Raw genomic sequence first — 16,170 nt, forward strand, 5'->3', positions numbered from 1 at the left:
TGTGTACGAGGTGTACGAAGCGGAGCCCTGTGTGTACGAGGTATACGGAGCGGAGCCGTGTGTGCAAGGTGTACGGAGCGGAGCCGTGTGTGTACGAGGTGTACGGAGCGGAGCCATGTGTGTACGAGGTATACGGAGCGGAGCCGTGTGTGCAAGGTGTACGGAGCGGAGCCGTGTGTACGAGGTGTACGGAGCGGAGCCATGTGTGTACGAGGTATACGGAGCGGAGCCATGTGTGCAAGGTGTACGGAGCGGAGCCGTGTGTGTACGAGGTGTACGGAGCGGAGCCGTGTGTGTACGAGGTGTACGGAGCGGAGCAGTGTGTGTACGAGGTGTACGGAGTGGAGCCATGTGTGTACGAGGTATACGGAGCGGAGCCGTGTGTGCAAGGTGTACGGAGCGGAGCCGTGTGTGTACGAGGTGTACGGAGATCATAGACGCCGGTATAGTTGAATGCGACGGCGGGGGGGGTGAGTTGGTGGCGGGGGGAGGCGGATCGAGCAGCCCATGACTGGCACCGGCTCTTCTGGCATTTGCCAGAAGTGCCCGATGGCCAGTCCGGCCCTGCTCTGACCTGCCGGCCCCGGGCCCCTGACCTGCCGGGCCTGGTCGCAGTGGCGACCGCTGCAACCGCGGTAGTTACGCCCCTGTCCATACTGTACAATGGCCACACATAGTGCTCTATACTGTACAATGGCCACACATGATGCTCCATACTGTACAATTGGCCACACATGATATTGCCTACAGTATAATGGCCACACATAGTTACTCCTACACACGCGGCTGAGCTCCGTACACATTGCACATGCGGCTCCCCTCCGTACACCTCGTACACACCCGGCTCCGCTCCGTACACCTTGCACACACGGCTCCGCTCCGTATACCTCGTACACACATGGCTCCGATCCGTACACCTCGTACACACACGGCTACGCTCCGTACACCTCGTACACACACGGCTACGCTCCGTACACCTCGTACACACACGGCTACGCTCCGTACACCTCGTACACACACGGCTACGCTCCGTACACCTCGTACACACACGGCTACGCTCCGTACACCTCGTACACACACGGCTACGCTCCGTACACCTCGTACACACACGGCTACGCTCCGTACACCTCGTACACACACGGCTATGCTCCGTACACCTCGTACACACACGGCTCCGCTCCGTACACCTTGCACACACGGCTCCGCTCCGTATACCTCATACACACGGCTCCGCTCCGTACACGGAGTACGGTGCAAGGTGTACGGAGCGGAGCCATGTGTGTACGAGGTATACGGAGCGGAGCCGTGTGTGCAAGGTGTGCGGAGCGGAGCCATGTGTGTACGAGGTATACGGAGCGGAGCCGTGTGTGCAAGGTGTACGGAGCGGAGCCGTGTGTGCAAGGTGTACGGAGCGGAGCCGTGTGTGTACGAGGTGTACGGAGCGGAGCCATGTGTGTACGAGGTATACGGAGCGGAGCCGTGTGCGCAAGGTGTACGGAGCGGAGCCGTGTGTTTACGAGGTGTACGGAGCGGAGCCATGTGTGTACGAGGTATACGGAGCGGAGCCGTGTGTGTACTAGGTGTACGGAGCGGAGCCATGTGTGTACGAGGTATACGGAGCGGAGCCGTGTGTGCAAGGTGTACGGAGCGGAGCCGTGTGTGTACGAGGTGTACGGAGCGGAGCCGTGTGTGTACGAGGTGTACGGAGCGGAGCCGTGTGTGTACGAGGTGTACGGAGCGGAGCCGTGTGTATGAGGTATACGGAGCGGAGCCGTGTGTGTACGAGGTGTACGGAGCGTAGCCGTGTGTGTACGAGGTGTACGGATCGGAGCCGTGTGTGTACGAGGTATACGGAGCGGAGCCGTGTGTGCAAGGTGTACGGAGCGGAGCCGGGTGTGTACGAGGTGTACGGAGGGGAGCCGCATGTGCAATGTGTACGGAGCTCAGCCGCGTGTGTAGGAGTAACTATGTGTGGCCATTATACTGTAGGCAATATCATGTGTGGCCAATTGTACAGTATGGAGCATCATGTGTGGCCAATTGTACAGTATGGAGCATCATGTGTGGCCATTGTACAGTATAGAGCACTATGTGTGGCCATTGTACAGTATGGACAGGGGCGTAACTACCGCGGTTGCAGCGGTCGCCACTGCGACCGGGCCCGGCAGGTCAGGGGCCCGGGGCCGGCAGGTCAGAGCAGGGCCGGACTGGCCATCGGGCACTTCTGGCAAATGCCAGAAGAGCCGGTGCCAGTCATGGGCTGCTCGATCCGCCTCCCCCCACCACCGACTCACCCCCCCCGCCGTCGCATTCAACTATACCGGCGTCTATGACGCCGGTACAGTTAAATGCAATGACGGAGGAGAGAGCGTCTACAGACGCTCCCTCTCCCATCATTCCCCGCTCTGCCTCTGACACTGCAGGTGCGCGATGACGTCATATCATCGCGCACCTGCTGTGTCCCGGGCAGACTGCAGCCGAGCCTGAGATCGGAGCAGGAAGCAACGCTGGCAAGAGGAAAGGTAAGGAGAGTGTTTTTTTGTTTTTTTACTGGACTGTGGGGGCATTCTCGGGGGGGGCGAGAGATGCGGGCTGTGCTGGATAGACCACTGTGCGGGCTGTGCTGGATAGACCACTGTGCGGGCTGTGCTGGATAGACCACTGTGCGGGCTGTGCTGGATAGACCACTGTGCGGGCTGTGCTGGATAGACCACTGTGCGGGCTGTGCTGGATAGACCACTGTGCGGGCTGTGCTGGATAGACCACTGTGCGGGCTGTGCTGGATAGACCACTGTGCGGGCTGTGCTGGATAGACCACTGTGCGGGCTGTGCTGGCACCCAACACCATATTGCAGTGCAGGGGATTCCTCCTGCACAGCAACAGTCCGAGGCGTATCTAGGGGAAGGGGGCAGCCGGGGCACGTGAGAGACAGGAAGCAGCTCCAGTCATCACGATGAGACAGCTTCTCAATCTGTTTTTTCCCCCTCATACATCTCATGTACCTCTGAATGAGATCGTATTTAAGAGAAAGCCAAAATAACCCCGGGACAGAAGGCGAGAGCAGGGGGGAGGTGCGGGACAGAGCCGCTTTAGTCAGGAGAAGCTGAGGAGCTGCAGCCGGTTTACATCAGCCACCCCTGTACCAGAGAGGAGATTGTGAGTTGTGTATATGAGCTGGTATCTCTGGTGTGTGTGTGTGTGTGTGTGTGTGATATCTGTAGTATGTGTGTGTGTGATATCTGTAGTATGTGTGTGATAACTGTAGTATGTGTGTGATATCTGTAGTATGTCTGTGTGTGTGTGTGTGATATCTGTAGTGTGTGTTTGATATCTGTAGTGTGTGTGTGATAACTGTAGTATGTGTGTGATATCTGTAATATGATGTGTGTGTGTGTGTGATATCTGTAGTGTGTGTGTGATATCTGTAGTATGTGTGTATGTGTGATATCTGTAGTGTGTGTGTGATAACTGATGTGTGTGTGTGTGTGATATCTGTAGTATGATGTGTGTGTGTGTGTGTGTGTGTGTGTGTGTGTGTGTGATATCTGTAGTGTGTGTGTGTGTGTGAGGCAGCGGCGTAACTACCACGGTCACAGCTGCAAGCGGCTCTGGCAGGTCAGGAGGCCGTGTGTCCCCTTGAGCCTGTCTCCCTTATGCTTGTGTCCCCATGTGCCAGTCTCCCTTGCCCATTAGTCCCTGTGTGTCCCCATGTGCCTGTCTCCTATGTCCCCTTGTGCTTGTGTCAGTCTCCTTTGTCCCCTTGTGCTTGTGTCAGTCTCCTTCGCCCACTAGTCCCTGTGTGTCAGTCTCCCTTTCCCACTTGTCCCTGTGTGTCCCCTTGTGCTTGTATCCCTTGTGTCAGTCTCTTGCCCACTAGTCCCTGTGTGTCCCCTTGTGCCTGTCTCCCTTGTCCCCTTGTGCTTGTCCCTTGTCCCCGTGTGCCAGTCTCCCTTGTCCACTAGTCCCCATGTGCCCTTTGTGTCAGTCTCCCTTGCCCACTTGTCCCCATGTGCCCCTTGTGTCAGTCTCCATTGTCCCCTTGTGTCAGTCTCCCTTGCCCACTAGTCCCCTTGTAACCTTCTCCCCTGCCTCCTAGCCCCCATGTGTCCCCTTGTGCCTGTCTTCCTTGCCCACTTGTGCCCTCTCCCCTGCCCCCTAGTCACCATTTGCTCGTGTCTTTCTCACTGCCCCTGTATGGAGGGGCTGCATTATACTATGAGGGGGGCTGCATTGTATTCTATGGGGGTTACATTGAATTTTATGGCGGGGGGGGGCCCCATTTGGAAGTTCGCACCGGGGCCCATAACTTTGTAGTTACGCCACTGGTGCAAACCACCCTCGGGGGTGAAGGGGTTAAGTGTCCAAGCTGTTGAAATCGTCTTCGTGACTGAATATGAGGAAAGTGGCTATGCCATTTGCTGTTCACATGATTTGGAGAGAGCCCAAAAATCATAGTGATGACTGCTACTTTTGTTTTGTGAAACTGAAGGACTTTTCTACAAAGAACAAACATAAGATTAATTATCCTCAACTTGAATCTGTGATTAGGCCATTTCCACACGATAGTACCTTGCCAATTCCTGTACCACCGTTGTCTGGATTGGATGAAAATGAAGTAGAATATGAAGACTATGGAGCTGAAGTTACTGTTGAAGACATGGAGACTTCAAGTCAAGATGAGTTTGTACCTGATGGAGCAGCCAGAATGCTTTACTCAACAGGAATTAAATGATCTCATCAGGGACTTTTCATTATCAAAAGATAAAACTGAACTTCTTGCAGCTAGGTTGAAACAGAAGAATCTTCTTCATGATGATGTCATAGTATGTTATTACCAAAACAGAAGTACCACTTTAACACAATTTTTCACAGTTAATGGACCAATGGTGTACTGTAACAATGTGAATGGCCTCTTTGAAGAACTGAATCAAGAGTATTTTGCTGCAGATTGGTGATTGTTTATTGACTCATCACAGAGAAGTTTGAAAGCAGTGTTGCTTCACAATGGAAATATGAAACCATCAATCCCTAATGCTCACTCATGTCATCTAAAGGAAAGTTATGAAAATATGTCAGTTGTTTTGGATGCTATACAATATAAGCATCATCTATAGAATATCTGTGGAGATATGAAAGTGATTGGTCTGCTAATGGGAATGCAAGGAGGTTTCACAAAATATAGTTGCTTCTTATGTTTATGGGACAGTAGAAATACAGTAGAGCAATATGTTCATCATGATTGGGGACAGAGAAACATCTATGCTCTAGGTAGGGACAATGTTCAGCATAATCCTTTAGTTGCTACAACAAAAATCTTTCTTCCCTCACTACATATAAAGTTGAGAATGATTAAAAACTTTGTGAAAGCCATGGCAAGACAAATTCACAAGGGTTCCAGTACATTTGACAGAAATTCTCCAGGATTTCACCAGCTGAAGGAAGGGGTATTTATTGGTCCTCAGATCAGAGAGCTTATGAGTAGTGTTGAGCGATACCGTCCGATACTTGAAAGTATCGGTATCGGAAAGTATCGGCCGATACCGGCAAAGTATCGGATCTAATCCGATACCGATACCCGATACCAATACAAGTCAATGGGACTCATGTATCGGACGGTATTCCTGATGGTTCCCAGGGTCTGAAGGAGAGGAAACTCTCCTTCAGGCCCTGGGAACCATATTAATGTGTAAAATAAAGAATTAAAATAAAAAATATTGCTATACTCACCTCTCCGACGCAGCCTGGACTTCAGCGAGGGAACCGGCAGCGTTGTTTGCTTAAAATTCGCGCTTTAACTTCCTTACTTGAAGTCCCGGCTTGTGATTGGTCGCGCGCCGCCCATGTGACCGCGACGCGACCAATCACAGCAAGCCGTGACGTAATTTTAGGTCCTTCAGGATTTTAAAATTACGTTCCGGCGTTGTGATTGGTTGCGTCGCGGTCACATGGGCGACGCGACCAATCACAAGCCGTGACGTCACGGGAGGCAGGAGACGCGCGCATTTTAAAATTACGTCACGGCTTGTGATTGGTTGCGTCGCCTATGTGACCGTGACGCAACCAATCACAACGCCGGAACGTAATTTTAAAATCCTGAAGGACCTGAAATTACGTCACGGCTTGCTGTGATTGGTTGCGTCGCGGCCACATGGGCGGCGCGCGACCAATCACAAGCCGGGACTTCACGTAAGGAAGTTAAAGCGCGAATTTTAAGCAAACAACGCTGCCGGTTCCCTCGGTAAGGTGCAGGCTGCGTCGGAGAGGTGAGTATAGCAATATTTTTTATTTTAATTCTTTATTTTACACATTAATGTTGTTTCGATACCGATACCCGATACCACAAAAGTATCGGATCTCGGTATCGGAATTCCGATACAGCAAATATCGGCCGATACCCGATACTTGCGGTATCGGAATGCTCAACACTACTTATGAGAGATGATGTGTTTGAACGAACTCTAAATGATAAGGAATTGAGATCTTGTAAAAGCTTCAAGTGGATCTATGAAAACTTCTTAGGAAAAAAAAAATCTCCAGAATATGTTGAAGGTGTTGAGGAACTGCTAACTGCATACCGGTGTTTTGGATGTCTCATGTCTCTGAAAATGCACTTTTTGCATTCACATTTAGATTTCTTCCCTCAAAATCTTGGGGATGTAAGCGATGAAAAAGGTGAGTGGTTTCACCAGGATGTTAAAGTAATGGAACAACGCTACCAGGGTTTTTGGAATGACTCCGTGATAGCAGATTACTGTTGGATGTTATATAAGGACAACCCTGAAAAATCGTATCAACGACAGTCTAATGTCAAGCACTTTTAATTTCTGCTCATATTTTGGTTTCTATTTTGCAAGTGAAATTATTTTGGTTCAATAAAAACTGTTTTGTAAGGTGAAGCATTTTTTTCTGATATGTAGATTACTGTTTTCTTAATGTCGCCAGTACAGTATATTTCTTATACCTTATAATAATGATGCTGCTCCATGGAAACTATACTTGCTACAGAAAAACTATATATATTTTTGAAATCAGGACAAATGTTTCAGAAAAGTGCAAAGGCAATCGCAATGATTACAAAAAATATTTTTTGTAGACCTGTGTTACTAGAGAAATGATGCATTAAAGAAAAACTGCATACTTCATTTAACCCCATAGGATACTATGTCTAAAGTTTAAATACATATGCATTCACGTTGAGATAAGCGTTTTGTAATATTACCCTCAAGCATGAGAATCAATATTCGATCAATGCCTCTCATTTTCAAAAGTGTAGCATCACAATGATGGTGAACTTTAAAGTGCTTCGGTATTGGTTTAAGAGAGAAAAAGAAAATAATCTATATAGATCTTAATATTTAGGTTTACTTTAGATGTATGCTTGCTAGAGATGATAGAATCTTTTTCATTTCAAGTTTGACAATTTTTTTTTTTAAATTAGATTAGCAACGAATTAATTCACTGTGAATGGCATCACTGCAAAACCACCAATAGACCGGAAAATACATATATAACACTCTCAAGTCTCATAGAGATGTGTTTTTTAGCGGGTATGTTTTTCACAAAGTGTATTAAACCCCTTTCAAACTCTTTAATACAAACACAACTTTAGAAATGCTCAAGTGTGCTCATCATATCTGGCTAGGGAAAAAGGAGTGGTAACTAACAGCACAATTGACTAACAAACTTTTAGGCTTCTTACATTGTAAAAATGGCCCCCAAATTATCAATGTTTGGGGGAAATGCCTGCCTTACTGGTGTTTATACACAAGCAGTGCAAATAGACGAAACCATGGCTTAATCACAAGGGGCAGTATACAAATTAACCCTGTTTAGGAAGTATCGAGAGCTTTGTTCTTTTCTAAATGAAGAAGTGATAGCTTTTTCACAAGCCATTTAAAAATTATTCCTTTAAATAGGGAGCAGAAATGGAAATGCTGTTTTGATATTGAATAAATAATGGATTCTAAATTAGGATTGAAAAAAAGTATCTCTTGTTTGGGATCCACAACATGATTGCTATTCTCTGACTAAACAATTGCAAAGGTAGATAAAACTGTAGGGGAATAGAATGCACCAGACCATAGGTTGATACCTTTGTAAAAAGATATAATAGATCCAAGTAATTTGCTCACCTGAGCGAGTTGTGAAGGCGCAACTCCTGTAAAAGTTCAATAATGGTTGCTGATGCCCCTGCAGCTGGAGTCGGAACTAGCCTAGGATTCTTAAAGAAAAAAACTATAAACAGTTGCAAAAGATTTTTATGAAACTGTCCAAAAAATATCCCTTTATTAAGGGAACAGTAACAGGTTAGTTGTTTACAAAGTGATGAAGTAATGGCTTGTCAACAAGCCCTAGAAAACAATTATCCCTATTTTTGAGCAGTTTCATGATTGTGTACACTGAAGAATAAACACTTCTCAGCAGCAGCTATATAACATACTGGACAAGCACAGGAGATTTGAGAGGGCATCCAGCAGCAATGACAGCAGCAAAGCCTGCACAGTATACAATAGGATGGAGCAGGAAAGGAGATGTATAGCAGTGTAGGGCAAGAAATGGCACTTCAGTGAATTACTATAAAACAAAAAGGGCAGCCTGGAGAATAGGGACTGACTTTACTGTACAGTGGCAATAACAGTGGCAGAAGGCACACGGTATGAATTTGATGGGGCAGGCAAGGAGTTCTCTGGCAATGTAGGGTCAGCAATGGCAGCCCAACAGTAGCAGTACATTATTGCTTGATGAAAGAGAGAGGAGTGGACCTGAGGTTATGCCTGAGGAAGGAGTAGGTTCTACTCCGAGAAGCATTACAATATAGTGGAAGTTTTTTTATACCGCCTGGAAAATTACCTCTGTTAGCGGTAACGTGCGGGATCCACCGCACTCCTTTTTCCTTCACTTGTTATGTCCTCTCTCTATTTGGTGTGAGTACAGCAACCAGAGCAGCAGACACAATTGGAATATGCATCACGCCTTATGTAGTTGTGCCGCACACAACCTAATGAAGTGAGCGACCAATACTCCAACTCTCCCTTACCTGTTACACAAGGAGCACCACTTATTTTTTTCTCTAAATTATGACATAATGGACAGAGAATATATGCCTGGCATGGAGTGGGCCATCAGCACTGGCAACAGCATATCAGTGTAGAAGACGACGAATGGCAGGCAAGCAGATGATATGACTGATCTAATCATTGCCATTAGTTGTAGGTAAATGAAAGTTGGCACTGATCCATGTCTGATTCATTTTGACTAATATAAGGTATTCCAAGTTTTCTGAGGTTAACCTGGTCCGCTTGGGTGTGACAAAGCCAACGGCTGCACTGAGCACATTCAGTACAATTGACTTTAAATAGAAAAAAAAAATAACAGGAGTATAAGTTAGTAAGCATGCAAAATAGGAGCATGTTCATATTTGCCATTAAACAGACAAGACCTAGAACAGAAACCAAATAAACATATGCCCTACAGAAGGTAAATAAGTAAAAGCAATAGTACATATAAACTAGATGGGTATTTCCTGAAGGAACTACAGATAGTGCTTTGGAATGGTGCCCGGGCTGCCCCTGCAAGACTTTCACACTTGGGTGCCCCTCAGGCGCTGGCTTGGTAGTTGTAGCCCCTAAAGGGGTGAGGCCACTCTGGGTCCGATTTGGTGGGCGGGGTCACTCTGGAACCAATTTGGTGGGCGGGGTCACTCTGGGACCGATTTGGCGGGCGGCGCCACTCTGGGTCCGATTTGGCGGGCGGCACCACTCTGGGTCCGATTTGGCGGGTGGTGCCACTCTGGGTCCGATTTGGTGGGCGGCGCCACTCTGGGTCCGATTTGGCGGGCGGCGCCACTCTGGGTCCGATTTGGTGGGTGGCGCCACTCTGGGTCCGATTTGGCTGGCGGCGCCACTCTGGGTCCGATTTGGCGGCCCGGGTCACTCTGGGTCCGATTTGGCGGCCCGGGTCACTCTGGGTCCGATTTGGCGGCCCGGGTCACTCTGGGTCCGATTTGGTGGGCCGGGTCACTCTGGGTCCGATTTGGCGGGCTGGGTCACTCTGGGTCCGATTTGGCGGGCCGGGTCACTCTGGGTCCGATTTGGTGGGCCGGGCCACTCTGGGTCCGATTTGGTGGCCCGGGCCACTCTGGGTCCGATTTGGTGGCCCGGGTCACTCTGGGCCCGATTTGGTGGCCCGGGTCACTCTGGGTCCGATTTGGTGGCCCGGGTCACTCTGGGTCCGATTTGGTGGCCCGGGTCACTCTGGGTCCGATTTGGTGGCCCGGGTCACTCTGGGTCCGATTTGGTGGCCCGGGTCACTCTGGGTCCGATTTGGTGGCCCGGGTCACTCTGGGTCCGATTTGGTGGCCCGGGTCACTCTGGGTCCGATTTGGTGGCCCGGGTCACTCTGGGTCCGATTTGGTGGCCCGGGTCACTCTGGGTTTGATTTGGTGGCCCGGGTCACTCTGGGTTTGATTTGGTGGCCCGGGTCACTCTGGGTCCGATTTGGTGGCCCGGGTCATTCTGGGTCCGATTTGGTGGCCCGGGTCACTCTGGGTCCGATTTGGTGGCCCGGGTCACTCTGGGTCCGATTTGGTGGGCCGGGTCACTCTGGGTCCGATTTGGTGGCCCGGGTCACTCTGGGTCCGATTTGGTGCCCGGGTCACTCTGGGTCCGATTTGGTGGCCCGGGTCACTCTGGGTCCGATTTGGTGGGCCGGGTCACTCTGGGTCCGATTTGGTGGGCCGGGTCACTCTTGGTCCGATTTGGTGGGCCGGGTCACTCTGGGTCCGATTTGGTTGCCCGGGTCACTCTGGGTCCGATTTGGTTGCCCGGGTCACTCTGGGTCCGATTTGGTGGCCCGGGTCACTCTGGGTCCGATTTGGTGGCCCGGGTCACTCTGGGTCCGATTTGGTGGCCCGGGTCACTCTGGGTCCGATTTGGTGGCCCGGGTCACTCTGGGTCCGATTTGGTGGCCCGGGTCACTCTGGGTCCGATTTGGTGGCCCTGGTCACTCTGGGTCCGATTTGGTGGACCGGGTCACTCTGGGTCCGATTTGGTGGCCCGGGTCACTCTGGGTTTGATTTGGTGGGCCGGGTCACTCTGGGTCCGATTTGGTGGCCCGGGTCACTCTGGGTCCGATTTGGTGGCCCGGGTCACTCTGGGTCCGATTTGGTGGCCCGGGTCACTCTGGGTCCGATTTGGTGGCCCGGGTCACTCTGGGTCCGATTTGGTGGGCCAAGTCACTCTGGGTCCGATTTGGTGGGCCAAGTCACTCTGGGTCCGATTTGGTGGGCCGGGTCACTCTGGGTCCGATTTGGTGGGCCGGGTCACTCTGGGTCCGATTTGGTGGGCCGGGTCACTCTGACTGACAGCAGGATAAGGGAATGGCTGATAACAGAGAATAGACTGACAGCAGGACAAGGGAATGGCTGATAACAGAGAGAATAGACTGACAGCAGGACAGGGGAATTGCTGATAACAGAGAGAAATAGACTGACAGCAGGACGGGGAATGGCTGATAACAGAAAGAATATACTGACAGCAGGACAGGGGAATGGCTGATAACAGAGAAAAATAGACTGACAGCAGTACGGGGAATGGCTGATAACAGAGAGAAATAGACTGACAGCAGGACGGGGAATGGCTGATAACAGAGAGAATAGACTGACAGCAGGACAGGGGAATGGCTGATAACAGAGAGAATAGACTGACAGCAGGACGGGGAATGGCTGATAACAGAGAGAAATAGGCTGACAGCAGTACAGGGAATGGCTGATAACAGAGAGAAATAGACTGACAGCAGGACAGGGGAATGGCTGATAACAGAGAGAAATAGGCTGACAGCAGTACAGGGAATGGCTGATAACAGAGAGAAATAGACTGACAGCAGGACGGGGAATGGCTGATAACAGAGAGAATAGACTGACAGCAGGACAGGGGAATGGCTGATAACAGAGAGAATAGACTGACAGCAGGACGGGGAATGGCTGATAACAGAGAGAATAGACTGACAGCAGGACAGGGGAATGGCTGATAACAGAGAGAAATAGACTGACAGCAGTACGTGGAATGGCTGATAACAGAGAGAAATAGACTGACAGCAGGACAGGGGAATGGCTGATAACAGAGAGAAATAGGCTGACAGCAGTACAGGGAATGGCTGATAACAGAGAGAAATAGACTGACAGCAGGACGGGGAATGGCTGATAACAGAGAGAATAGACTGACAGCAGGACAGGGGAATGGCTGATAACAGAGAGAATAGACTGACAGCAGGACGGGGAATGGCTGATAACAGAGAGAATAGACTGACAGCAGGACAGGGGAATGGCTGATAACAGAGAGAAATAGACTGACAGCAGTACGTGGAATGGCTGATAACAGAGAGAAATAGATGGGTATTTCCTGAAGGAACTACAGATAGTGCTTTGGAATGGTGCCCGGGTTGCCCCAGCAAGACTTTCACACTTGGGTGCCCCTCAGGCGCTGGTTTGGTAGTTGTAGCCACTCTGGGTCCGATTTGGTGGGTGGGGCCCCTCAGGGGCCGATTTGGTGGGCGCTGTATACTGCGGGGCTCTGCGCTGTATACTGCGGGGCTCTGCGCTGTATACTGCGGGGCTCTGCGCTGTATACTGCGGGGCTCTGCGCTGTATACTGCGGGGCTCTGCGCTGTATAATGCGCGGCTCTGCGCTGTATGCTGCGGGGCTCTGCGCTGTATGCTGCGCGGCTCTGCGCTGTATGCTGCGCGGCTCTGCGCTGTATGCTGCTCGGCTCTGCGCTGTATAATGCGCGGCTCTGCGCTGTATACTGCGTGGCTCTGCGCTGTATGCTGCGCGGCTCTGCGCTGTATACTGTGGGGCTCTGCGCTGTATGCTGCGGGGCTCTGCGCTGTATGCTGCACGGCTCCGCGCTGTATGCTGCGTGGCTCCGCGCTGTATAATGCGCGGCTCTGCGCTGTATACTGCGTGGCTCTGCGCTGTATACTGCGGGGCTCTGCGCTGTATACTGCGCGGCTCTGCGCTGTATGCTGCGCGGCTCCGCGCTGTATGCTGCATGGCTCTGCGCTGTATAATGCGCGGCTCTGCGCTGTATGCTGCGCGGCTCCGCGCTGTATGCTGCGCGGCTCCGCAGTGTATGCTGCGCGGCTCCGTGCTGTATACTGCGCGGCTCTGCGCTGTATACTGCGCGGCTCTGCGCTGTATACTGCGGGGCTCTGCGCTGTATACTGCGGGGCTCTGCGCTGTGTACTGTAATTATAATAAGACTACAGATAGTGCTTTGAAATTGTGCTGTGCTATCACTTTAAGAGCTGATATTATCTGGCAAAACTGTGCTGGCGTGGTCATATACAGTTCGCAGGCATTGGCATAGTAACTGGGCCTGACTGCGCATATCAATGAGCTAATCAGCCAGGTGGCAAGTGGCAGGTACATTTCAAATTGCCTCAGAAACCCGGCCATTATAACCTATGGGAAAATTTCCCTATTGAAATGCATTACAATGAGGGGAAAAAACATTTTCAAACGCAAATTGCGCCAAAACTACAAATCCGATCGACACGAAAAATACTTAGCACACCTCTTGGGGACGCTGGCTTCGAAATGACACCTCACTGGAGTCTGTGAGTGAAGTGGTTCGGGCCGCATTACGTGCGGACTGAATAATAATAAGAACTAGATGGGTATTTCCTGAAGGAACTACAGATAGTGCTTTGGAATGGTGCCCGGGCTGCCCCTGCAAGACTTTCACACTTGGGTGCCCCTCAGACGCTGGTTTGGTAGTTGAGGATTTGGTGGGCGGGGCCACTCTGGGTCCAATTTGGTGGCCCGGGGCACTCTGGGTCCGATTTGGTGGCCCGGGGCACTCTGGGTCCGATTTGGTGGCCCGGGGCACTCTGGGTCCGATTTGGTGGCCCGGGTCACTCTGGGTCCGATTTGGTGGCCCGGGTCACTCTGGGTCCGATTTGGTGGCCCGGGTCACTCTGGGTCCGATTTGGTGGCCCGGGTCACTCTGAGTCCGATTTGGTGGCCCGGGTCACTCTGGGTCCGATTTGGTGGCCCGGGTCACTCTGGGTCCGATTTGGTGGCCCGGGTCACTCTGGGTCCGATTTGGTGGCCCGGGTCACTCTGGGTCCGATTTGGTGGCCCGGGTCACTCTGGGTCCGATTTGGTGGCCCGGGTCACTCTGGGTCCGATTTGGTGGCCCGGGTCACTCTGGGTCCGATTTGGTGGCCCGGGTCACTCTGGGTCCGATTTGGTGGCCCGGGTCACTCTGGGTCCGATTTGGTGGCCCGGGTCACTCTGGGTCCGATTTGGTGGCCCGGGTCACTGAGTCCGATTTGGTGGCCCGGGTCACTCTGGGTCCGATGTGGTGGCCTGGGTCACTCTGGGTCCGATGTGGTGGCCCGGGTCACTCTGGGTCCGATGTGGTGGCCCGGGTCACTCTGGGTCCGATGTGGTGGCCCGGGTCACTCTGGGTCCGATTTGGTGGCCCGGGTCACTCTGGGTCCGATTTGGTGGCCCGGGTCACTCTGGGTCCGATTTGGTGGCCCGGGTCACTCTGGGTCCGATTTGGTGGCCCGGGTCACTCTGGGTCCGATTTGGTGGCCCGGGTCACTCTGGGTCCGATTTGGTGGCCCGGGTCACTCTGGGTCCGATTTGGTGGGCCGGGTCCCCCTGAGTCCGATTTGGTGGCCCGGGTCCCCCTGGGTCCGATTTGGTGGCCCGGGTCACTCTGGGTCCGATTTGGTGGCCCGGGTCACTCTGGGTCCGATTTGGTGGCCCGGGTCACTCTGGGTCCGATTTGGTGGGCCGGGTCACTCTGGGTCCGATTTGGTGGGCCGGGTCACTCTGGGTCCGATTTGGTGGCCCGGGTCACTCTGGGTCCGATTTGGTGGCCCGGGTCACTCTGGGTCCGATTTGGTGGCCCGGGTCACTCTGGGTCCGATTTGGTGGCCCGGGTCACTCTGGGTCCGATTTGGTGGCCCGGGTCACTCTGGGTCCGATTTGGTGGCCCGGGTCACTCTGGGTCCGATTTGGTGGCCCGGGTCACTCTGGGTCCGATTTGGTGGCCCGGGTCACTCTGGGTCCGATTTGGTGGCCCGGGTCACTCTGGGTCCGATTTGGTGGCCCGGGTCACTCTGGGTCCGATTTGATGACCCGGGTCACTCTGGGTCCGATTTGGTGGGCCGGGTCACTCTGGGTCCGATTTGGTGGGCCGGGTCACTCTGGGTCCAATTTGGTGGCCCGGGTCACTCTGGGTCCGATTTGGTGGCCCGGGTCACTCTGGGTCCGATTTGGTGGCCCGGGTCACTCTGGGTCCGATTTGGTGGCCCGGGTCACTCTGGGTCCGATTTGGTGGCCCGGGTCACTCTGGGTCCGATTTGGTGGCCCGGGTCACTCTGGGTCCGATTTGATGACCCGGGTCACTCTGGGTCCGATTTGGTGGGCCGGGTCACTCTGGGTCCGATTTGGTGGCCCGGGTCACTCTGGGTCCGATTTGGTGGCCCGGGTCACTCTGGGTCCGATTTGGTGGCCCGGGTCACTCTGGGTCCGATTTGGTGGCCCGGGTCACTCTGGGTCCGATTTGGTGGCCCGGGTCACTCTGGGTCCGATTTGGTGGCCCGGGTCACTCTGGGTCCGATTTGGTGGCCCGGGTCACTCTGGGTCCGATTTGGTGGCCCGGGTCACTCTGGGTCCGATTTGGTGGCCCGGGTCACTCTGGGTCCGATTTGGTGGGCCGGGTCACTGTGGGTCCGATTTAGTGGCCCGGGTCACTCTGGGTCCGATTTAGTGGCCCGGGTCACTCTGGGTCCGATTTGGTGGCCCGGGTCTCTCTGGGTCCGATTTGGTGGCCCGGGTCTCTCTGGGTCCGATTTGGTGGCCCGGGTCACTCTGGGTCCGATTTGGTGGCCCGGGTCACTCTGGGTCCGATTTGGTGGCCCGGGTCACTCTGACTGACAGCAGGATAAGGGAATGGCTGATAACAGAGAATAGACTGACAGCAGGACAAGGGAATGGCTGATAACAGAGAGAATAGACTGACAGCACGACAGGGGAATGGCTGATAACAGAGAGAAATAGACTGACAGCAGGACAGGGGAATGGCTGATAACAGAGAAAAAGACTGACAGCAGGATGGGGGAATGGCTGATAACAGAGAGAAATAGATGGGTA

The sequence above is a fragment of the Ranitomeya variabilis genome, chromosome 1, assembly GCF_051348905.1.
Source record: "Ranitomeya variabilis isolate aRanVar5 chromosome 1, aRanVar5.hap1, whole genome shotgun sequence".
NCBI lineage: Eukaryota > Metazoa > Chordata > Amphibia > Anura > Dendrobatidae > Ranitomeya > Ranitomeya variabilis.